The 24,606-nt window shown below is 46.6% G+C and overlaps 1 protein-coding gene and 1 pseudogene across 3 annotated transcripts in view; one reads left to right on the top strand and one right to left on the bottom strand.

Annotated features, from left to right (window-relative positions):
• ARHGEF3 (Rho guanine nucleotide exchange factor 3) overlaps nt 1-24,606 on the bottom strand; it is a 288,364-nt gene that overhangs the window by 192,761 nt on the left and 70,997 nt on the right. The window lies entirely within an intron of this gene.
• On the top strand, nt 20,257-22,451 carry LOC132215327 (lysine--tRNA ligase-like; annotated as a pseudogene).

Here is a 24,606-nt window from a genome sequence, read left to right as displayed (position 1 = left end):
GCTGCACCCCCTCAGACGCCTGACCTGGCCAGTCCTCGCCGCACGAGGGCCGCACGAGGGCCGCACGAGGGCCGCACGAGGGCCACACGAGGGCCACCCAGCCCGGGTGTATGTCTTCTGTTTCTGAAGCAACATCTTTGCACTGCCATCAAGAGTCCCACTCGGTCGACAGGTTTCCCCAACAAAGAGAAATGCAGAGGGGCCTCGCAACAGGGCCCGGAGGAGTGCCCTGCAGCATGGCCAGTGCTTGGGCCCCTAATGTGAGCACGGCCTGTGCGCGGAGCACACACACATGGTTAGGGAGCACAGCCCACCCACAGATGTCAGGGAGATAAGGCTATCCAGTGAGCACCCGCCATGCAGAGGGGCTGATGGGAAGCTGGGGACGGGGGACAGGGGGAGAGACAGTGCTGAGACAGGAGGGACAGCTTCTTGCCTGGAAGGAGGGTCCAACACTAGGAAAGGTTAGGAAGAAAAGCTATAAACTCTCCTCCCTCAGGAGTGGAGAAATGCCCACGTAGGAGTGAAAAGTCAGGCTTCAAGTGCATTTAGGAAACGATCTCAGTCAGGTGTGTGGATGGCTGACTCACACAGAAGCAGCTCAGGAGCAGTGGGCCTTGGGGTTGGCAACAGCATGTGCTTTCCCACCATGTGGAAACAGATGGGATTCTTTTTTTTTTTTTAATATATTTTTATTGATTTCAGAGAGGAAGGGAGGGGAGGGAGAGAGAGAAACATCAATGATGAGAGAGAATCATTGATCAGCTGCCTCCTGCACACCCCACACTGGGAATCTAGCCCACAACCCAGGCATGTGCCCTGACCTGGCATCAAACCTCCTGGTTCATAGGTCAACGTTCAATCACCGAGCCACGCCGGCTGGGCACAAATGTGATTCTTTCCCACCGCCCTGAGAAGAGCATTAGTGCCCACTGCCAGGACAGCTCCAAAGACCAGGGTTTCAGAAGCGAACATTCCAACTGTTTCTGCAGCCTGTGCACTGCATGCGGCCAAGAGACTGGTGCTCAGGGTAGATCTCTGTGGGGCTCCAAGACTGGCTTGGCTCCCTCCCTATCTCGCTGGGACTTCCACCAGGCTGCCTATACTCTAATCCCTCTGAGCCTCCATTTTCTCATCTGTAAAGTGGGGGTGACACTCTCCTTTCACAAAATAGATGTACTGTGTACAATGTTTAGCGAAGAGCCTGGCACTTAATAGGTGCTAAAATTAGCCAATATTATTATTATTGTTGTTATTATTATTAAGACTCTTCAACCAATAGTTTGGAATGTTACCTATCATTATTGTTGGTAAGGCTCATGGTGGAGCAATGATGAAATCTGCACTGATTCTTACCGATTGGATAAAATATAAATAAAATAAAACAATGGCTTCAATGTGCTATGAATATTTATATTAGGTGACAACATGGCCACAAATATGAGCACAAGGTTACTGTGAAAAGAGACCGCCCCCCTTGCATTCTAATTTCCTGCCCCCTTTTCCCCTTCCTAAAAATTATCATCTTTGCCAGCATGCTGTATACGTTTTAAATATTTTAATGTCTTAAGTCTCAATCAGAGCATCTTGCTAACCAAACTTTCCTTTTAGGCTCAATTGGTTGGAGTGTCATCCTGATACACCGAAGTTGTGGGTTCAATCCCCAGTCAGGACACATACAAGAAGCAACCAATGAATGCACAAATAAGTGGAACAAGTCAATGTTTCTCTCTATATATCAATTTAAAATTAAACAAATTTTCCTTTTCTTTCTTTCATTTTACTTCTCTCCATCCATGAAGAAAATTGTAGCATTACCAGGAAAACCGAACAGCTCTACTTTATAAGAGAAGTTAGTGCCGAATGTAGTACCACCTGTGCCAGATATTTTCATTCTGGTTGGACCACTTGAGATGGTGGTGGTTTTCTTTCACTTACATATCTTTTTAGTTTCTGTCCTTAATACATAATCGCGGATGGACTGGCAGGTGTTTAGCCAGGTGAAGACCCAGTTCTTTGAGGAGAAACTCGCTGTAAGGAAGTTTGCAGAATGAAAAGCTCACCACTTTAGCTTCTCTCTTGAACAAAAGCACAGAGGCAACCACTCATCAACATGTTCTGTGCTCATTGAACCACACTTGGCTTCATTCTACTCATGTTATGGCTCAACTCCAACTCTCAATTTCCTGTCAATTATGTGTCCACTCAAGGGCACATGCCTGGGTTGCAGGTTCGATCCCTGGCCCCGGTCGGGGCATGTGAGGAAGGAAAAAAACAATTGATGTGTCTCTCTCACATCGATGTTTCTCTCTCTCTCTCCCTCCCTCCCTCCCTTTTACTCTCTCTAAAAATAAGTGGAAAAAATATCCTTGGGTGAGGATTAACAAAAAAACATTCTGAAGCCAATAGGACAAAATTTTTATTAACTCTATATGGTGGGTACAGAGATGAATGTTATAGTAGTCTATATTTTGCTATATGGGTGAAATATTTTATAATTAAAAACAATATGAAACAAATTAATAAATTATGGCACAGCCATACAATAAAATACTAAGGCATCCATTAAAAATATTGAGGTACACTTATGTCCTCACCAGCAAAACCTTTAAACTATGGTATGTGAAATAAGAGGTAGGACAAGCTGTAAACCTGTTTATGTTTATACTAATGACCCGGTGCATGAAATTCATGCACATTAAAAGGGAATTAATTAGAGGAAATATTTTAATATTGCTATTTTCCCTTTATAATAGAAGTGTCAGAGATGAAAGAAAATTAGTAAAATGTATATGAAAATCTTCCCCCTGTCAGAGTCTGGGGTGCACCACGGAAACAAGAGTCAAATCCCCACCCACCCACGTGCACCTCGAAATCGTGGGAGACCCAGACCCAGCCGGACCCACTCCCACTGGGCTAGATCCAGACCCAGCAGGCCCCCCCACATCATGCCCCGCCGGGTGGGGGGGGGTGCAGCCTCAGGTTGCCTGGCCCGGCACGGGGGGGGGGGGGGGGCGCGGCCTGAGGTCCCCTGCCCCGGCCCAGTGCCACGCAGCCTCAGGTCCCTGCTGATTGCTCGTTAAGGCTCGTTATGGGAACTCAGCCTCCGCTGTGGGCACAGCCATCTTGTTATGGTGTGACCGTCAATTTGCATATTCCCTCTTAATTAGATAAGATATACATATATGCATGTGCACACATGCACACATGCACACACACACACAGAATCAGCTATGTGTATGCAGAGTGAGGGTCCTGAAAGGGTACATGCCCAACTGTTGACAGTGATTAATTATGTAGCTGGGGTGGAGGAAGGGCAGAATGAATGTGGACATTACCTCTTACCTTATGTATTTTAATATCCGTACTATGGAAACATATTGTGCACAAAATGAAAATTGTAACGATGTTTATAAAAAGACCCTGGCAGGTGGGAAAGGAGGTTGAGAGGCATGAGATGAGGCTGGCGAGGGCAGAGTCTTAAAGGCCAGTGTTGGGTGGCGGTGGCCATGGGGCTCCCCCGAAGTTACAGGTGGGGAGTGACATAAGATTTGCCTTTGGAAAGCTCTCTGTGGCTAGAGAGAGGAGAAAACAGCCAGGGGGCTCAGAGTGAAGGCAGAGACCATTTGAGGGGCCACTGCAGGCGTCCAGACCCACTGCAGCCTCTCATGGGGCACATTCACCATTCTGAAGGCGCAGATGTCGGAGCATCTATGCAGACCTCTGCCTCCTGTTCTCCACCCTCTGCCAGCTTTTTAAAAAACTTTTTTAATTAATTAATTTTTTAATTATTATTTTTTTCAATCCTCACCCGAGGATATTTTTTTCCATTGATTTTTAAAGAGAGTGGAAGAGAGAGGGAGAGACAGAGAGAAACTACCGATGTGAAAGAGACACATTGATTGGTTGCCTCCTACATGCCCCTGACCAGGGCCAGGAGCCTGCAACTGAGGTACGTGCCCTTGACTGGAACTGAATCCAGGACCCTTCAGTTCACAGGCTGACGCTCTATCCACTGAGCCACACCAGCTAGGCTGCCAACTTTAGAACAGCACTATCCAATAGAAACACTGTGCCAGCCACATATGCAATCTTAAAATTTCTATTAGTCACATTAAGAAAGGAAAAAGAAACAGATAGGTTTAATTTTAATAATATAGTTTATTTAACCCAATATGTCCAGATATTACTGTCAGTTCAACATGTAATCAATAGAAAAAAATACTAGAGATATTTTACATTATTTTTATACTACGTCTCCAAAACTGAGTGAGCATTTTACCCTCACAGCGCATCTTACCTGACACTGGCCAAGTGTCAGTGCTAACAGTGGCGTGTGGCGTGTGCCTGCACACTGGACAGCAGAGGTGTAGAGAAATAACACATGCAGATTCAAGGAGCTTCGGGCTTTGGAGACCCACTGTTCTATGTCTCAGTAGTTAGTGGCCAGCCTAAATATGTAAATTTAGACCCATGTGAAAAGAGACACCTTTCATTTTTAAAAACATTGTCCCCAAAATGATTTTAGTGTCCACCTGAATTCAGAAGAGGGGGATCACCTGAAAACTCCAGGGCAATGACCTTCCGGCCACAAATGTACAAATGTCCTACTTGAGCAGAGAAACAAATGAAATTCTTCCCGAATGGAGAGTATCCCAAACATCTCTGATCAGTTCCTAAGTAACATGAACTACTCTATCAAACCAATCCCAGACTTACCCAAAAAGAAAAGATTAAAGAGATTTTTAAAAACAATGAAATTATTATATTTGTAGTTCCCCTTTTGTGAAACGCTTGTTCAGGTCATTTGCTCATTTATGTAAAGGGATATTCTTTTTTTGATACGTGAGGGCTCTTTACATAGTCAGGATGTAGCATGCAGCAAAGTGTCCAGCACATGGCTGGTAGGCTAGTAACCATATTAAAAAGGTACATAATAAATTCCATCGACTGGTGAATGAATAAACAAATGTGCCATGTGCATACAGTAGAATATCGTTCAATCGTAAAAAGGAACGAAGCACTGATAACATGCTACAACATGGGACAACCTTGAAAATGCACAAAGTGAAAGAAGCCAGACACAAAGGCTACAAATTGTGTGATTCTATTTATATAAAATGCCCAGAATAGGAAAACCCATGGAGACAGAAAGCAGACTAGTGGTGGCCAGGGGCTGGGGGAAGAACGGAATGAGGATGACTGCGGAATGGGCACATGGTTTCCTTTGGGGTGATGAAAAGTTCTGGAGTTAGTGATGCTGGATGCACAACACTGTGACTGTAATTAATGCCACTGGGTTATTATATACTTTAACCTGCCACTGAATTATTATATACTTTTAAATAGTAATATGTTATGTGTATTTAACCACGTATTTTAAGAAGTGGGGGTGACATTCAGATATTTGTCAAAGTAGGTATATTTATAGAAAAAATCCTCATGAAATCATAATGCCAAGTAAAATGCTATTAACTACTGCAGGAGGACTCCTGTAAAATAAAGCAAGGAGAGCAAGCCTGCTGTGCAGCCCGGGAACTGATGAAAATGGCTTCGACGTGAAGTTTTATCGGCACGCCTGAGAAATCTGTCCTCCACGCCTGCTTCTGAGACACGCATTTACGTGAATCATTCAACCAAGATAAAAATTCCCACACCCTCTGGCAGCCTGCACCTCCTCCCTCTCTCCAGCCCCAGGTCTCTGCTCCGAGATTCTGCAGCAACACCCTTTCCATCTTCTCCCATCTCACCGCCCGTTCTGCGGCATTTCCCTCTTGAACTTGGGCTTCCTGCACAGCCTTTATCTTTAGAACAACTTTTCATGGGTACAGTCTCCCAGAAGCACTGCCCACGGTAAATACATTTCAGTGACTCGAGTTCGCGCCGTAAAGGAGCAGGTTGGCACAGTGGTGAAGAACACAGACACTGGAGCCAGCGCCGCCATTCATTCGCTGTGCGACAGGGGGCGTGACTTAACCTCTCTGTCCCCTACTTCCCCATCTGTAAAATGAGGCAACAACAGGACTCCCTCCCAGGGCCACTGTGAGGATTACACGAGTTAATGGGTGCAAAGCTCTTAGGGCCTGGCCCACACAAGGTGTGCGCTAAGGGTGAGCCCCCTTCCTGGTGGTGAGCTTTGGCGGGTCAGGGACTACGTGAACTGGATTCACTGCTGTCTCTGCACTCCCTGTTGCTCAGAGGAGCTTAATAAGTAGCTGGAGACTGAACATACTGTGCTTGCCCTTGGTAAGAGCGTGGTCAACAGTGTCACAGAATCACCTTATGTACACACTGACATCAACAAAATCACATGGACTTGAGGGGGGAGGGAGGAAGGAAGAGGGGGGAGGGGGGAGGAAGAAAAAAGGAGGGAGACGAAGAGAAGCGGGGGGCAAGGAGAGAGAGAAGTGTCCCATAGTTGAGGCTACCTCTCAGGGCCATCTGAGCACACAGCATGGACCCTGGGCAAGCCTGCCACAGGGCTGTGGAGCTGCACCGATTCATGCACCAGCTCAGCCTCCTCCTCCCCAGGCCTCTCTCAGGCTGAGCTGGACCCTCAATAGGCACTTTGTGAACAAAAGGTCCTCACATTCAGCCAGGCCCCTGGCCAGAGCTGCCCTAGTGAACAGCGCCGGAGGGAGCCCTGGTGGCGAGGGCAGGGCAGGCTCCGAGGTGGTGCCTTCCCAGGGGGCCTAGAAGAGTGCTCTGGACCACGTATAGTTTCACCTCACTCACCCCAGTGTGGTTCCCTTGCTCTCTCCTCCTCCAGGAGAAGGTATCTGCAAGATGCCAGAACTTCCCCATCAAATTAAACCCCAAACATCCCAAGACACCATCCCATCCTAACAAATACTCTCTCCATTTCCCTACTCAAGTCCAGGTAGGCCACTGGGTGCTTCTTCACATTGCCATGCGTTGGGCAGCCCCATAAGCCTCTCCAGAACAAAATAAGGCCACGATAGGGAGACAGAGGTGGTCAGAGCATGGCCTCTGCAGTCTCCAAGACCTGGGTTCAAGCCCAAGTTCACCAGTGGCCTTGGGCGATTTACAGAACTTCCCCAACTTGAGTTCCTCAGTTACCAACCTGAAAATGGGCGTGACAAGACTTACACTTGATAGGGTTGCTATGAGAAATAAGTAAACAAATAATTTCTGCAAAGCTCACCCTGGATGCTTGCTAAATGTTAGCTCTAAATATTTGCTGAGTGTCGATTACATGCCAGGCATTGTTGCAGGCCTAAGGGATCCTGCAGAGAGTAAAACATTGCTCCTGCTCTCTCAGAGTTTACACGAGGAGGTGATAAGTTCTGTGGAGAAAAAACAGAGCACGGTAGGGGGCAGGGATAATGGGATTAGCTGCTGTTTTATATACATGGAGTGCTCAGAAGCTTCTCCAACAAAGTGATGTTTGAACAGAGACCTGAAGGAGGGAGAAGAAAGTCTAGGTGGACAGCACAGCCTATGCAAAGCCCCCCGGGGCTGAGGGGCAGCATGTCCAGCACCACGGGAGTGGGGGGTGAGAGAATTTGGCAAAGTAGAGATCCCTGGTGACTTGACAAGAGGAATTGAGTGGATGTGGGAGGCGAGAGCTGAGAGGTACCTAGAAGCACTGATTGCAGAAAATATAAGTTGACGGAATCTTAGGTATTGGCGGGTGTACTGAAGTCATTAAAACGTGAGCTCCTTGCGGGCAAGCATTTCATCTGTCTTTTTAATGTTTCATTCCCACTCTCTGGGTACCTGGCACACGGTAGATGCTCCATAAATATTGGTAAGACCTTCTTGAACTTTCTTGATATTTTGCCAGCCAAGGAGTATAGGTCAATGGGAACTCCCCATCCCGAACAGGATGGCATGGAAGACAAATCACACACAAATCATCCCAAATGGAATGTTTCATTCCCCTCCCTTAACTAAAAAAAACTGGAATCAATATTACGTGGTATTCAGTTAGCATGAAAAATAACGTGTTTCCCAGCTACTCCCCTCTGACATTCAGATCTCCATCATTAGGGATGGATGACTTCTTGCTGGCCGCACCAAACTTCCAATAGCGAAACTAATTGTAAGCCGGTCTAATGAGCAGAAATTACAGAATATTTCTTCAGGGAGATTTTGTCACAGAGGTCTTTTGGAAATCCAGTTTAAGAATTTTATATATATATATATATATATATATATTCTGAAAGTGCTGACCTGCAAATGATGTCTCTAACATGTTCAGGGGTTGCCTTTAAAAGCAAAGGGATTGTTCTCCCTCTTCCCCCCACCCGTCCCCACCCCTCATCCATCAGAATCACGGCACATTTTCAACAGTAAAGGCTTCATGGCATCCTAAGGAAATCCACGTCCTGCACGCCCAGGTCACAGCCGGCAGGCAGGCCTCGAGTCCCTCCGGAAAGGATAATTAGTTTGCTACCCTTTAATCAAGGAGCAGCAGCAGATTGTTGTTTTTCTAAAGTTCTGCCTGGGAAGAGCCCGTTCTTTCCTGAGTGTGTGTTTTCCTAACCAGGACTCTTAGTCCGTACCCTACCTGCCCTTGAGCCAACACTGAGAGGCGCCCCGTTGTCTGACCTGAGAAACTGAAGCTCCCCAATGGTGAGAGCCCCTCAACTCCACGGATGTGGGATCAGGTCAAAGTCATCCCAACTCATCGACACCTCGCACCTTTGACTTGAGACTGGGAGAATCCTCAGTCACTCTGTCATGGAGAGTATGTTCCTTAGGGTTTACTTTAAAAACAAAACCAAACCAAAAAAACATGTACCAGACACTGTTCTAAGGGCTTCATAAATATTAACTCATTTAATCCTCAAAACAATTTTAGAAGTAGGTACTTTTATTATTGCCACTTCACAGATGAGGAAACGGAGCTCAGAGAGGTTAAGTGGCTTTCCCCAAATCACACAGCTAGTAGGTGGCAGCACCAGGATTCAAACCTAGGCAGTTTGGTTCCAGAGAATATGAGTGAAAGAAACACATATTAAAACCATTGCAGAAGCAGTGACAACAAAGGAAAGGAGGTGGAAATTACTATGCTTACAATGTACTAGGCCCAGAGCCAGTTTTACTGGGTTGGTTTCTCTTTAAATGGAGTGCAACTGGAGTTTTAAAAAAATAACAATAACAAAGGTGAAAATTAGTCTTACTTATTGGTTTCTCTACATCTACAAATAAAAATCCATGCAGATTAATTGGTATACTTTACTGCATGTATGTTATTCTTTAATAAAGGTATAATTTTACTTTAAAAATTTTAATGGCTGAGTTCCTTAATGTTTTAAGGGCATCTGGGTCATACAAACAATCCTTACAAGACATTTTTTTAAAAATCACCCTGAACTTTCTTTCCAATTTTTGTCTTAAGAAGAAATTTAAGAAAACTCTTTGGAATTGTTCTGTGAAACTATATACAAATCAGAGACAAATAGGAAAGAGATCGATCCGTGTTTTCCAGGTCCCGGAGAGCGCTCACTCCCAAAGCAATCGACAGACACCATCCTTCCGGGTCCTGAGTAACAGGGGCTCCGGGAGGCTCTGTGCCCAGGGAGGGGGAAAAGTCTCCACGCTTCATTCAACAATACATTGATCAGAAGCTAGTAAGTCAGTACGTAGGTGGCCCAGCACCTCCACAATGAAAACCTCAACCCTACAAATGAGCTCTTAGAGATGGGCATCTCTAACAAATGTTCTGTTGATCCTAACTCAGTTAAAAACACCCAAAATTCTTCAATTAGCCAGCACCGCTTAAGGCAGTTTATTGACTCTGATACAGGACCTACCACATTCTCCAAGGTAATTAGAAGCTCCATAAATGCTGTTTTTGGCAGTGACTGGGGCCACACATAAAAACATGTTTATTCCCAAACTGTCAGTGAAATATGGGGGTGGGATCACGTAGGACTTGTTACCGCAAACGTGCAGAAAAGGTACTGCCAAGGCCCCGTTCAAATTGAGATTACTCATCACTGTGACAGAGAGCAAACCACCCCCAAAATCCTGGGGAAGAGAGCAATTCTGAGTAAGGGCACTTCTCAGAGAAAGACATTCTGAGTAAGAGGAAGAAATATTACTCTGCCTCACGGTTACTAAGGGTCACAGCCGGAGAGCTGCCTCTCCGCCCTGAGGCTTTTCCTAGCCACAGACTGGGGAGAGAGAAATGAATCGTGCCGATCGCTAACATTTCGATCAAACAGGATCCATCTGAAGCACAGGGTAGAGCAAGCCCCCACCCCATTCTCTTGGGCACCTTAACTTCTGGCTCACCAGCTGGGCTCCCGTGGGAACAGGGCCTGCGCTTGCATCAGTGTTGCCATAGCTACTGTCATGGCAACCAGCCCTTGTTGCCCAGGCAAAGATACTCTCCGGGCTTGGGAACCCTGACTTAGGGATGTGGACCCTTCAGACACTCATCTTTTTATCTGTTCCCGACTTGCTCAAGTCTTTACAAGATGGGGAACCTACTGGGGGTTCCCCAGGTCCCTCCATGCATTTGGACCAGACTAATCTGAATACAGGGCCAGCAGGGAGATGGGGCTCAGAGAGGCCATGCAGAGTGCAGAGTGGGTGGTTAAGCTTTGCCGGGACCTCAGTGCCTGGCAGGGCTGAGTTTGAGTTCTGGCTCTGGGACTTGTTAACTGGGGACCCTTCGCAAAGGGTTTGGCCTCAAGGATGCGTTAGCGTAAGAAGCAAAGGGATACTGTTGGATTGTACACTTTACAGAGCTGTGGTGAGCTATAAGTAGACCCAAGCACATAAAGGACATACCGAGTGAATGCTGGTTGGTATTGGTAGTTATTAATAACTCTTATCACCAATGCAACGGTGCTGGCAGAAAAGCAGGCGCCCGTGGCCTCTCCCCGGCCACTGCCTTTACAGCTCCACAGCCCGACATTCAAAACAGAAAGCGCTCCTGCCGACAGCACTGACCGGAGGGCCGGGCAAGGCCAGTGTTCGCACAGTTCACACAGACCCCGCTGAGCACTGGGAACAGGCTAGTGGTCACTGAGGACCCCAAATTCAGTGCCCTTCTCACTGGCTCCTTTGAAAAGATTATTTATCAAAATAAACCCACTACTTATATTCTACATAAACACCACTAGGCAAAACCACCTTTTAAGGTACTTAAAGAAATCTTTAAGGCCAGATGGTAGCATTCCAATTTTTCTTTAAAATTCTGAAAACCTCATGTCCACACTGTCAGCAGTGATGGTCTCTCGGGGCTCCCACGGACCAGGGAAGCCGCACTTGCCATGCCAACAACCACCACCTGTGTTTCACCAGAATCCATAACCTTGTCTTGTTTGAAACCCAGTCATTCAATTAAATAGTGTCTGTTTTCAAATGATGTGGAAAGATCCTCCAAGAACCATCTGGTCTCCCACCCTCATGTAGAGGCTGGAAAACTGAGAGCTGGCTCAGGGTTATGTGGTCAGTTGGTGACAGATTGGGACCCTCGTAGGTCCCCCTATTGCAGGCTCTTTTCTCCCTTCTTGCTCTCTTGAAGCCAGTGTTGCTCCGGTAGATGCCAGCTGTTTCTCACTGCCCGACATTTAGCTCCCCTTCTCCTGCCAACAGCACCCTGGTTTCCTGTATGGGATGCCTTCTCCCCGGCACTTGGACCCTGTGAGTCAGGACCCTGTGAGCCAGCCCTAGCTCCCCGAGATGGGCACGAATTGTGCAGGGTGTTTTGTACAGAGAGCCTACCCGAGAAGGAAGCTAGTCTAGGGAAAGCAGAGTGAGAGACCTAGAGAGGTAGACTCCTGGTGACAGAGGATTAGCCACCTGGATCCAGCCATGCCTGAAGGCAGAACTATCACTGGATTTGCTGAGTCCATTTTTTTAAAAATTCAAACAAGTGTACTTGCATTATATATCTGTCACATGCAACCCAAAAAAAACTATGTTTTTTTCTTTGTAAAAGAAAGCAAATGACAAAACGGAAATGTTCCCAGGACACCCTCTCCAGTGCCTAGCAGGGTGTCCAACACACGGTAATAAGCGTGATGCATGTGTGAGGGAGTAAAACCTCTCCTTCAGGTCTCTTTCGGTAGGACTCTCCCGACCACCCGGCTGGATACCACAGCCCTCCCCAGGCTCGCCACCCCCGCCCCTGCCTTTCCCTGTGTGTGTATCACCATCAGGCTTAGCCTGTGACTTACTCATTGCTCCTTGTTCGTTCCCTCCACTCCAATGCCATGAGTGGGGACGTTTGTCTACTTTGCTCACTTCTGTATCCCAGGGGGCAGATCGATGCTCAACATCTGGTGCATCAGTGAATGAGGGAAAGGAGGATGGGATGAGTGAGGGCACAGAGCGAGCAGAGGAGAGTGCCCAGCACGTAACAGGCACCCAGGTCCCCACCCGCCTGCTGCCTCAGTCAGCAGACCCTATGACCTCTGGGATGTGGGTCCTCTTCCCTCTTCCTTGAGCCAACACTCCAGCAGCCACGCCCACAATCCAGGCAACCTGCCGGCCTCCCACCTGTCCAGGTAGCATCACCAAGAATTAAAAGACAAGTAGCCCTCTGGGTTATAAAGATGTTTTCCTTGTGTCCCTTGCTTTTAGAAATACTATATGCTCATTACAAAAGCATACAATGGAACGAGTAAACAATGAAAAATTATAATATTGAACCCCTCAGTTAAGCTTTGGGCACAAGTCATAAACAGGCACACTGCTGATATATCTTACTAGTATATGACCCAGAAGGTGATTTGTGGCAGAGGGAGAGAGAGAGAGAGATTGATTGATTGATTGATTGATTGGGAGATTCTACTAACATTTTAAAATCCGGGAGATTTCATTTAGAAGCCAGGTATCTGTCTTCAGCTCACCGTCACAGAGGGCTCTCCTTCCCACATATGACAATGGCCAGCGGGGTTGAGTGGCAGCTGCCCCTTTTAGGTGGGGGTGGGCTCTTGGCACCTCTGCCTCTCCCCCTTGTGGCCCTTGCACTGCCCTGGCTGCTGGTTCCAGGTGCTGCCTGGGCCCTGTCACACGCAGAGCTGGTGACTTCTGGCCTGATGCATATGCCTTCAGACTTGGCTGTGCTCCTAAAGCTTCCTACGAAACCCCTCTGATAAAATGTCCCTCCGCCTCCGACAGCGGCCTGCGACGCTCCAAATACCCACCCGACGTCCCGCATCAGGAAACACTGCCCTGGCAACCCCTTCTGCAGGCTCCGCAAGCCGCCCCAGGTCCCATGGCTCCTCCTCAGCCGAGTATCCCAGTTCATCAAGCGCTCTCCACGCACTTTGGCACACAGCCTCCCAGCTAACCCCACATGGGAAGGTCCCACAGTCCTGAGCACCCAGGGGCCGCCTTTTCATAGGGAAACTCCAAATCCGGCTTCGTCGATGCAGGACAGCCACAGAAGCCGGGCTGCCCCTGCACTGGGTCTGCAGGCCCAGGGAACCCCGATCTGCTACCTTCCCGTGTGTTTGTTTTCACTCTGGTCCCACTGGCTAACCCCCTGACTGCCTCACTGATGGCTGTTTTCCCGGAGCCTAACCTGTTCCACACAGAGGAGGTCCTCAACCCACGACGGATGGATGGTCGGTGAGCGGACAGACTCACCATAAGGGGTGGGGTGCTGCGTAGGTTTCAGGGTGGGAGGGAGGGGTGAGCCCCTCCCTCACTGCAGTTTCTAATGTGCCAATGTCATGGGGAAATGAGTATAGTAAATTGTTGAATTTTAAAGTATGGTACAAAGTTACATAATGAATACACGCATGCTAAAAAAGATAAGGAAAACACTATCATACATCATGACAGAGGTAGAAGGTTTTTTTAATCCCTTCGTGCACTTTCCACTTTCTGTTTTATAAAGTTCATTTTTAACGGCCCACACTGACCTATGACCACGTGAATATTCACCCCTGGACTTCACAGATAGCGCACTGCCAAGGGCCCACCGAGGAAAGGATAATATTTTGAATTCGTTTGGCTCTCGGAGTGCATTTGAGAGGAGGAGGAAAAGCAAACACGGAGGCCAGGCTGGCCTTCCACAGTGGAAAGCGACCCTCAAACCCCTCGGTGGCCCTGCACTAGCTGACACCCCACCCCCACCCCACCTGCTATCAGCAAAGGCAACACTGGCTTGCCTCCTGGATCCTGGAAATCCAAAATGTTATGGGAAATTATATTTCTTTTGGAGCGAAGGATGGTAATTTTTTCAGCACTGGCCTATGAATGCTTCCAAAAGAAAAACAAAGAAACATAAGGAAATCTAATACAAACACCATGAATTTAAATTAAAATAGGCATATGCCTTGCAAAGCACACTGCCCAGGTGCTGGAACCATCCTCACCCCTGGAACAGCCGTGCTCAGCCCACTGAGGACACGGCATGTTCACCGCTCCTGGGGCCCTGGACCGGCTCTGCCACCGGGGCTGGTCTCCGGGCAGGGTGGGCAGCGAGAGCTCGGGCAGCTCCTTGTAAAGACGGACAAGGAAACCGAGGTTCTGAGAGGGGAGTGTGCACTGCTGAGGACAGAGCCGAGCAGCTGTCTGCAGCCCTCCTGCCTCGCCCCGCATTCATTTCACCATCGTTTTCTGAGTGCTCCTGGGGGCCAGGCCCCAGTGAGAGAGCGAACCATGCAAACCTAAAACTCGCAAGCAAGCAGGGCCAACGGGCAGTGGGGAGGGGTGGACCGTTAACAAATAGCCAACCAAGTGAACGACCAAGATAACCACAGACGGTGACCTGGGCCGGCAAGTGGGGCAGAAAAGCAAGGAGCAGCAAGTGTTTTCTGGTCTCCCAATCCGTGCCCAGGAGATCATCGGCCACTGAGTGCCAGGCAGTTACAGATGCCCCCGGGCCCCGCCAGACACGGCTTTTTAACAGATTGCACTTAGGTGCTGGAGTCTAGGAGGGATGCGTGAATCACCGGCAGAGCGGACTGAACTGGAGGCGTCCCCACCACCCTAAGGCCCCAGCAGCAAGACAGGAAGTGCGGGTGTGCAGCAGGCGGGCCTTCAGAGACGGACGGATGGGACCAGCCCTGCTTCCCGGCGCAGGCTCCCCGGAGCCTCAGACTGAACTCTCCTTTGCCTACAGACACCTGCTGCCACCAACCGCCCCCCACGCCCTGTCCTCAAGGCCCTCCTCCCTGGCCCTCTCTCCACACCGCTCTTGGGTCATGCGTTCCATGCATGTTACCTAGAGTTCTAGACGGTGGGGGAGACACCAGCCCAACTGCTTGCATCTCCCAAGAGCTTGGTCCTCAGCTCCCAGAGCAGCACCCAGGGCCTGGAGGGGCTGAGGTGAAGGGAGAAGAGAAAAGAAAGAAACCTTCTCTCCACCAATTCCCAATGGCCCGAGCCTCAGTTTCCACATCTGCAAATCTGGGGTGAGGACCGACCAGCTGGAGGGTGCCGACAGCATATCTCGTCTTCCCGCCCGGCAGCCTGCATCTTATGAACTCATTTTTAAAATTACACTTTTACATAGACTCAAATTCACATTTTGGTGTGCAGATGTGAGTTTTGACAAACACTCAGAAGTATGTGGCCCCACAGTGAAGACGCAGTTCCACACACCCCCATTCCCCTCAAAGTCCTTCCTACACCGCTTGGTGGTCACACCCTCCTCCCCAACCGGGTTCCTGGCCACCAGTGATCTGTTTTCTGTTCCTGTAATTCTGCCTTTTCCACAAGTTGTGGAAGTGGGGTCGTAAGCAGTGTCTGTGTGTCCGACTTCTCTCACTCAGCACAGCTCACCGAGACTCGTTCCTTCCCATCATCTTCTCCCTGAAGAAGCCTCGTCACTTGGGACCAGGCTCACAGAAATAACAGTGGACCTGCTGCCTTCTCCACCCCTGAGACTTTATCAACACCTTCTGGGACCCATTCCAGCTTGGGAAGGAAAGGTGAGCCAGGAGACAAAGGCCCCCTTCCCGGCTAAAGGGAACCCGAACTCCGGGATCTGTGCAAGCCCCCCACCCTGCCTCTCTCCGAGGTTGCTCTTTTGTAAAATGGCCAATAACACCCAAACCTCCTCAAGGACGATGCCGGCTCCAGGTGGTGGACTCACAAGGCAGAGTGCCATTGGGGAGTCAGGAGGCAGGACTAGCGGTGGAGGGTCTGGAGCTTGGTTTAACACATACCAGGCCGGGGGCCCTGCCAGGCGCAGGCAGATCGATCCAGCACACGGTGGGACTGGGATTTGTAGCTGAGGTCAAAGAGAAGGCCCTGGCGTGCATGGGCTGGCCACAGGCAAGAACCTCCAGTGAGAGCAGAGGCCAGGACTTGGGGAGGGGTGCACCTGCGGGCAGGGAGGGGGAAGCCAGCAAACGGGAAGAAGTAGAGTTGTCCAGAAGGAGACGGGGCCAGGGCCCGCTGCGGTCAACGGGGCACCCACGCTGCAGACTGTGCGAAGCGCACCTGACAGCCTTGCTCTCGGCTACAACCCGTTTCAGGGCAGTAGTGGGGGTGCGAGGGGGCAGTCGGCCAGGCTCTGAGGAGGAAGAAGTGGAAGCAGAAGAGAGTGTGAACTCTCTTGAGAATATGGGGAGGAAAATGAAAGAGAACAATGGGATGGTGATGGTCATGATAATACTAGTATTAATAATCATGAATACTCATAAAGGCCCATGGTTATTGAATACTCACTCAGGGCCAGGTGTGCACATTCGTCTCAGATAATCCACACAACTTGATGGGGAGATTCTATTAACACCCCACCTCACAGATGAGGAACCTGGGGCACTAGGGAGTGCCCAGTGGTCTAGCAGGTAGGGGAGCTGAGCTTTGGCTCCAGGCCTTGTCATCATCATCATAGCCCCCACCCCACAGGAGTTGAGCCCAGCTGCTGGCAATGCGAAGGCTTAGCAGGAGCCAGGGAAGGAAGTGTGTGCCCAGGAGGGAGGCTGGAGGGAAGGAGCCACTGAAGAGAGAGCTGGGAGATGAAGGGACCCAGAGCCGTGGGGTGGATACCGCTCCTGAGCGTGCTCTTAAGCCCCTACACTGGGGGTTCGCTAATTCTTTTCAGTAACAATCCATATGTCAAACCCGATCCTCCTCAAAGACATCCACTTGGTGGAAGCAGAGTTGCTCTAGGTGAAAGAAAGGAGGAGCCCAGCAACCTCCCCCTGACCCTACCCCTCACCGCCTACACCTCCATCCTGGTGGCCACTGAGGAAGGGACCTTCTTAGGAGCAAGGGATTCCTTAGGGCCTCCAATCTCAGATGTTTGCTTCCGGAGAGAGCTCTCTCTCAACTTTCAAGCATTTAAACAATAACACATTCGAAATTAAAATTAACCAGAGATGTGCTGTGTCTTGTGCCTGCACCACACAATCCAGCCTATAATTGGGACTCAACATAAGGGTGATGGAGAGGTCTGGGCAATGCCTGTGTGGGTCAAATCTGGATCCTCCCTCCCTGGCTAAGTGAACCTCAGTAAGTGTCTGACCCTCAAAAAGCCTCAGAAGACCCAGCAGTTCCCTCGCCTCTTGAAATTTTAAGGTCAAATAAGCTGATACTCATATGAGCACTTAGCCCAGTGCCCAGCTAATGGCAAGAGCACAATAAATATTACCTATCAGTATTATTAAAGGCATCAACAAGATTAAAAATATGTTGGGGAAACACAAAGAATCCACTGGAAGGAATTAAAATGCCCCCCTGGGAAGCACAGTGTCCTGTATGTCCCAGTGTTGTTTCCCCCGAGGACTGGCCAGTGAATGCTCTGTTTCTGAAACCATCTCTTGCATTTTTGCACCAATGGGAGGCGTGGCCTGGACCATGGAGGTGTGCAGGTCGGGCTCACCTGGAGCCAAGCATTTATTCACTGGCGTTTATGCAAAGCTCTGTGCCCACTTGGCCCCCCTTCTGTCTGAGCCTGTGTTCTAAGAACCTTGGAGAATGCACCTCCCTCTTCTGACTTTTATAGGGCTTTGCTTGCTTGACTATTGTGGGTGCCAATGTTCAAATAACAACACAGACATTGCAGCTCTAAAAGGGGAAAGCCCCACCCTTGAGAACGCAGAATTAAATGAGAAATACCTAGAAGTGAAATCTTTTCCGGGGCTGAGGGCATGAGACAGCAGGGTTCCTGCCTTCACAAGAGAAGAGTTTCAAGAAGAAAAACACACTGAATGTGAGGGAAGAGTGCCCCCTGCTGGCCAGTATTAGAAACGCGCAGCTGAAAATAAGTACTGCCTCGAGGCGTCAGTCTCAAATACCTTCTGTAGTTCTTTGTTTTGTTATTAATCTGAACTGCAATTTTAAAAAAAGAAAGATCTGAGAGAAAGTACAAGGTAATAGAGTATTTCATTTCACTCCTCCCTTGTTTCTCTTGCTAGTGCACTTGAATGTCACCTAAAAGGTGAATGCTACAGCTCTGCATCAGAGAACCTCTGAGCCTTAATTGTCTCAAGATACTAGACTCAGATGGATGGGTAATCTTTTAATATTTTTCTTGACAGACCTAGAACTCCACACAGGACCTCCTTCCCATATTCTCTGGAACCCAGGATAATAGAAGAAAATAAGACATTTAGCAGGAATGATGGCTGGTACACACAGCATCAATTCTTAGCCTTGGGTTTGTAATACCTCAAGATATTAATTAAATCAAAGAATAGTGTGAAATGCTAAATATTAAAAGTCCAGACCTATCAATTCTATATGCCTTTATGCTCCCTTAGGGACTCAATGGCTGTGATAATATCAGACAGTAAGGAGACATGCACTCATTTTTTAAATCAATTCCAAAGCAGTTAGAACTGAAAACAGGTGTTCAAGAGTCTGCCACTAGAGGTCCTGCTAGTGTGGTTCAGTTGCTTGGGTGTCATCCCATGCACTGAATGTTTACCAGTTCAATTCCCCATCCGGGCACAAGCCAGCATTGTGAGATCAATCCCAGTAGGGGGTATGCAGCAGTCAGCCAATCGATACTGTACTCTCACATCGATGTTTCTCTCTCTCTCCCCCTCTCCCTTCCTCTCTAAAAATAAAATATTCTTAAAAAAAAAAATAGAGTCTGACACTCGGGGGCAAAAGGGAGTACAAAGTATATAATTTTTCATATCCAGCATCTTTTCTGACCACAATGGCATAAAACTAAAAATCAATCAACTACAGAAAGAAAACTGGAACAAAACACAAATATGTGGAGACTAAACAACATGCTACTAAACAGCCAACAGATCAAAGAGGAAATCTAACAAGAAATCAAAAACTATCTTGAAACAAATGAAAATAAAAACACAACTTCAAAATTTATGGGATGCAGCAAAAACAGTTCTGAAAGGGAATCTCATAGGTATACAGGCCTACCTCAAGAAAAAAGAAAAATCCCAAACTAGAAAAAAAGAATAAACAAAACCCAAAGTAAACAGAAGGAAGGAAATAGTTAAAGTCAAGTCAGAGGGGAAATAAACAAAATACACATTAAAAATATAATAAAAAGATCAATAAAACTAAGAGCTGGTTCTTTAAAATAGACAAACTTTTAACCAAACTCATCAAGAAAAAAAGAGAGCCCAAATAAATAAAATCATATATGAAAGAGACATCACAACCACACAGAAATACAAAGGATTATTAAAGAATGCTATGAACAATAAATTTGAAAACCTAAAAGAAATGGATAAATTCCTAGAAGTATATAATCTTTCAAGTCTGAACCAGAAATAAATACAAAATTGGAACAGACCAATTACTAGCAATGAAATTGAAGCAGTAATCAAAAAACCTCCAACAAATAAAAGTCTAGGGCCAGATGGCATTACAGGTTAATTCTACCAAACATTCAAAGAAGAATTAATACCTATCCTTCTTAAACTACTTACAAAAGTCAAAGCGGAAGGAATGCTTCCAAACTCATTTTACTAGTATAAAGCCAGCATGACCCGATACCAAAACCTGTAAATTCCTTTTTTGTAACTTCTTACAAAAAAAGAAACTATAGGTCAACATCTTTGATGAACATAGATGCAAATATTCGCAAAATATTAGCGAATTCAACAACACATTCAAAGGATCATTCCCCATGACCAAGCGGGATTCATATGAGGGATGTAAGGATGGCTCACCATCCACAAATCAATTAATGTGATACATCACATTAACAAAATAAAGCAAAAAACCTCAATAGATGCAGGAAAAGCCTTTGAAAAAATTCAACATCCTTTTATGATAAAAACTCTCAACACCTTTCAGATTTGATCTTCTGTGGTGAATGTGGATGGTGGCCAGAAGAAACTGAGCAGGAAGTGGAGGTGATCATTGGTTCCATGGCGCTCTGCCATGCTGACGCAAGCTGCTGTCAGGCCTGTTAGGGGGTCCCTGCACCAAGCCTCCTGGGCACCGTCGGCTGAGGGGGAGCTGCAACTGGATGAACGTGCTCCTTTCACAGCCCTTCACAAGGACAAGCCACTTTCTCATAAAAGAAGGAGCTTAAAAAATGCCTGGAAGCTGAGAAGAAGGTCATGGAGAAGGAGGCCAGGCAGAAGGAGCTCAGTGAGAAACAACCAAGCCAGGCCACTGCTGGGGCCACCAACCACACCACTGACAAACGATGTGGAGCCGAGGAGAGCCTGGACCCAAACCAATACTAACAGGTTCACAGCCCAGCAGCCCACCAGCGAAAGGCCAGTGGGGGAGACCCGCACCCACACAAGTTCCATGTAGGCGTCTTACTCACTCACTTCATCCAAGAATACAGTCACCTGCAGCCTGGGGACCACCTGAGTGACATCACCTTAAAGGTGGCAGGCAGGACCCATGTCCCAAGAGCTTCCAGAGGAAAGCTCATCTTCTGTGACCTTTGAGGAAAGGGGGTCAAGGGGCAAGTCATGGCCAATTCCAGAAGTTATACATCAGAGGAAGAGTTTATCCGTATGGATAACAGTGTCAGGGAGACATAATTGGAGTTCAGGGGAATCGCGGGAAAACCAAGAAGGGGGAGCCGAGCAGCATTCCCTAAGAGATCGCACTGCTGTGTCCTTGCTTGCATATGTTACCTCAGTTTCACTTTGGCCTCAAAGACAAGGAAACATGTTATCATCAGAGATGCTTGGACTTGATCCTGAATTATGAGGCAGAAATTTATCATCTGCTCTAAGATCATCGCACAGTATAAGATGTCTCTTAGATGAGTTGGGATTCCTAGAGATTGAAATTCCCCTGATGAACATCATTCCAGGGGGAGGTATGGCCAAGCCTTTTATCATGGACCACAATGAGCTGGACCTGAATTTATGTATCAGAACTGCTCCAGAACTCTACCATAAGATGCTAATGGTTGGTGACATTGACCATGTTCACAAAATTGGACACAAGTTTGCGTGGCTCAGTCATTGAGCATTGACCTATGAAGCAGGAGGTCACAGTTTGATTCCAGGTCAGGGCACATGCCTGTGTTGCGGGGCTCGATCCCCAGTGGGGGGCATGCAGGAGGCAGCCGATCAATGATTCTCTCTTATCATTGACGTTTCTATCTCTCTCTCCCTCTCCCTTCCTCTCTGAAATCAATAAAAATATATATATATTTAAAAGTGAACACCAGTTCCAGAATGAAGGAATTAATTAGATTCACAATCCTGAGGTCCCTACCTTTGAGTTCTTCGTGGCCTACACAAATTACCACAATCTCATGGAAACCACAGAGAAGATGGTTTCAGGGATGTTGAAGTACATTATAGACAGTTACAAGGTCACCTACCATCCAGATGGCTACCATCCAGATGGCTACCATCCAGATGGCCCGGAAGACCAAGCCTACCAGATTGACTCCACCCCACCCTCCCGGATAATCAGCACAGTAGAAGAGCTCGAGAAAGCCCTGCCAGAAACTAACCTTGCAAAATTCTTGATGATATCTGTGCGGCAAAAGCTGTCAAAAGCTGTCGAATGCCTTCTACCTCGGACCACGGCCAGGCTCCTTGATAAGCTAGTTGAGGAGTGCCTGGAAGTGATAAGCATCAATCCTACATTCGTCTGTGATCACCCACAGATAATGAGGATCTGACTAAGTGCTTTGAGCTGTCCGTCATGAAGAAGGAAATATGCAATGCCTGCACCGAGCTAAATCACCCCACGTGGCCATGGCAGCTTGTCAAATAATAGGCCCAGGCCAAGGCCACTGGCGATGATGAGGCCACGTTCATAGATGAAAACTTCTGACCACGCTGGAATACGGACTGCCTCCACAACTGGCTGGGCCCTGGGCATTAACCAAGTCACCATATTTCTCGCAGGCCAATAACATCAAGGAAGTCCGTCTGCTTCCTGCTGTGAAACCAGGAGGCAAGGAGACTTTAGCAAGTGCTGATGCACTGGAAACCACAGCAGCTGGCACTTCTGGCCAGAAAATAATAATTGCAAGTCGTATGCAAACTCAGCCATCTTTGCACTTCTGCAAAAGATCAGAGACCGCAAGGGAATTGTTGCGTGCTGCTAGCCATTTGACCATTGCGGTCCAGTCAGCAGAAGAGAGATGAATTAAGAATTCCTTTCTACTCCTTGTCACCAAATAAACCATTTGTTTCAAAACAACAACACATAATTCTCAACAAAGTGGGCATAGAAGGAACATATCTCAGCATAATAAAAGACATATATGACAAACCCACAGCTAACAGCATACCCAATAGTGAAAGGCTGAAAGCCTTTCCTCTAAGATCAGGAACAAGACAAGGATGCCCTCTACCACCAACTCTATTCAACATGGCACTGGAAGTCCTGGCCAGAGCAATCAGACAAGACACAGACATAAAAGGCATCCAAATGGGAAAGGAAGAAGTAAAACTCAGTATTTGCAGACGACATGATACTATATATAGAAAACCCTACAGGCTCCTCCCCAAAATATAGGAACTAATAAATGACTTAAGTAAAGTTGCAACATACAAAATCAATATACAGAAATCTGTTGCAATTCTATACACCAATAATGCTCAAAAGAAGAAATTTTTAAAAATCCTCTTCACAAATGCATCAAAAAGTATAAAATACCTAGGAATATATTTAAGAGTTAAAAAAAAAGTACCTATACTCTAAAAACTATTAAGACATAGAAGAAACTGAATAAAATACAAATAAATGGAAGGATATATACCTTGCTTATGGATTAAAAGATTAATATTGGGGGGAGGTTACTGGGGGGGGGAAGGAGACATGTACTACTATTTGTAATACTTTAAACAATAAAAAAGATTAATATTGTTAGAATGTCCTTACTACCTAGAGTAATATACAGATTCAATGCAATCCCTTTTAAAATGCCAATGTATACTTGTCAGAATTTGAACAACTAATCACAAAATTTATATGGAACCACAAAAGACCTAGAATAGCCAAAGGAATCTTAAGAAAAAAAGTGAGAGTTATCATGCTCCCTGATATCAAACTATACTTAAAGCTACAATAATCATGGTAGCTATCTATGGCACTAGTATAATAATAGATATATAGATTAATAGAATAGAATAGAGAGTCCAGAAATAAACCCTTGCTTATATGGCCAATTAATCTATAACAAAGGAGGCAAGGATATATAATGGGGTAAAGACAGTCTCCTCAATAAGTGGTGTGGGCAAAACTGAACAGATACACGCAAAAAAAAAAAATGAAACTGGACCATTTTATTACACCACATACAAATATAGACTCGAAATGGATTAAAGACTTAAATGCTAGACATGAAACCATAAAAATCCCAGAAGAAAACATAGACAGTAAATTCTTTGACACCACCCTTAGCCATATCTTTTTGGATATTGTATCTCCTTGAACAAAGCAGACAAAATAAATAAATAAATAAACAAATGGGACTACATAAAACCAAAAAGGTTTTGCATAGCAAAGGAAACCATCAACAAAATGAAAAGACAACCTACTGAACTGGAAAAGAAATTTATACATGATACATACAATAAAGGTTTAATATTAAAAATATATAAAGAACTCATATCAACTTAACACCCAAAACCCAAACAATCCATTTTTAAAATTGGTAAAGGACCTAAATAGACATTTTTCCAAGGGAACATACAGATAAACAGCAGACATATGAAAAGATGCTCAACATCACTAATTATCATAGAAATGTGAATCAAAACCATAATGAGATACCACCTCACACCTGTCATAAAAGTTATCATCAAAAATTAACAAACAGCCAAAACCAGTTTGGCTCAGTGGATAGAGCGTTGGCCTGCGGACTGAAAGGTCCCAGGTTCAATTCCAGTCAAGGGCATGTACCTGGGTTGCAGGCACATCCCCAGTTGGAGATGTGCAGGAGGCGGCTGATCGATGTTTCTCTCACATCGATGTTTCTAATTCTCTATCTCTCTCCCTTCCTCTCTGTAAAAAATCAATAAAATATATTTTTTAAAAAAATTAACAAACAACAAGTGTTGGCAAGGATGTGGAGAAAAGGGAACCCTCCTGCACTGTTGGTGGGAATGTAGACTGGTGCAGCCACTGTGGAAAACAGTATGGAGATTCCTCAAAAAATTAAAAACAGGATTACCTATGACCCAGCAATTCCACTCCTGGGGATTTATCTGAAGAAATCCAAAACACTAATGCAAAAAGATATATGAACCCCTATGTTCATTACAACATTACTAGTAATAGCTAAAAAATGGGAGC

This window comes from Myotis daubentonii, chromosome 14 (genome assembly GCF_963259705.1).
Source record: "Myotis daubentonii chromosome 14, mMyoDau2.1, whole genome shotgun sequence".
In the NCBI taxonomy this organism is placed as follows: Eukaryota; Metazoa; Chordata; class Mammalia; order Chiroptera; family Vespertilionidae; genus Myotis; species Myotis daubentonii.
Note: the sequence above shows the minus strand (reverse complement) of the source record. Positions and strands in the feature narration are given on the sequence as shown.